The sequence below is a fragment of the Eurypyga helias genome, unplaced genomic scaffold (assembly GCF_000690775.1).
Source record: "Eurypyga helias isolate BGI_N326 unplaced genomic scaffold, ASM69077v1 scaffold31099, whole genome shotgun sequence".
Lineage (NCBI taxonomy): Eukaryota > Metazoa > Chordata > Aves > Eurypygiformes > Eurypygidae > Eurypyga > Eurypyga helias.
In genome coordinates, this window is record NW_010270583.1 from 29,775 (window position 1) to 31,051 (window position 1,277).

Here is a 1,277-nt window from a genome sequence, read left to right on the forward strand (position 1 = left end):
GCTCCATACGCCTGGAGTGAAGTCGGGATGGCTGTGCTTCCTTGGGGAGCCATGGAAGGAGTTGGGGGGAAGAGGGGGGCCCTGCTGTAGTGAGGGGAGGTACGGCTACCATTCATTTGGCCATCAGCCTTTCGCAGTGGGGCAGTATCGCAGCTTCTCTGGCTTCCCCCCCGCCATCCGCCCGCTGGGCGCGATGCAATGGGTCTGCAACGGGCTCTGAAGGATTCAGCTCTGTGCGTCTGCTCCGGTTACTCCGCCGCTTCTCTGGGCGACAAGAACCTTGGCACAGGAATAGCATAAAACAGCCTTTCGCAGCAGCGACGGCATCACCCCTTGTCTGTCCCACAGCTGAACCCCCGGCGGGACGACGTCCCCATTGTCTGCATCTGGCTTCTTTTAGTACCGAGCGTCATTCCGGGAGTGTCTGTCCACGTGCAGCAGTTGTTTATAGAGGAAGGGCCTGGGCACTTCAGGGATACCATGAAGAGAAATACTAATATATGGTCATTGAGTATTTTGTATTGAATGGTGTATTTGTATTGTAAACAAGTGTAGTGAACCACAGGCATGAAGACAAATAAAATGACTGTAGCCGGCTGTCTCTGTGTTGGGCTGTGCGGTGGCTGGAGCCGCGTCAGGGGGAGTCCTCCAGCCATCGGTTTCTGCTCGGTGGCGGTGCCCAGGCACTAAGGTAGAGGCCTGGAGTCCTCCTGGGAGAGCTGCTTCCTGGCTGGCAGCAGGCTCCTAGAGGCCGGTTTGCACTGCAGAGGTCAGAGGTTCTTACAGAGAAAGGGGCCGTTCCTTCTACTACAGACCACCACGGTTGGCCTGTACGCACAGGAGATGGGCCGGTGTAAGAAGGGAAAGGGGTAGATGGTTGAAGAGTGCACGTGGGTGTTCCCACGCCCAAGCGTTTCTATCCCAAGACCGCACTTGGAGTCAGGGCATTACTGAGTCTGTGACAAACACCGGTCGAGGTAGCTCCTGCCCTGAAATGCTCACTTTTCCCCTCTCCCTATGCTAAGGGTAGCTGCTTTCTCAAGAAACAGTCCTTGAAATGAGGACTGACTCATCCATAAACCTCATTTTCCTTATCCGGCTTATCCACGTGCTCATTCTCCTGCAGGGCAGGGCAGCGGTTTAGTTAACAGGACTGTTTTCCTGAGCAGGTACCGGGCAGGCACCTCTCCTCTCCCTCCCTTTCCCCCACCCTTTGGTTCCTCCCTACAGTTCTGCAAAATCTGTGGTGCCGGTTTGGGATCCTTGTGCCTACGATC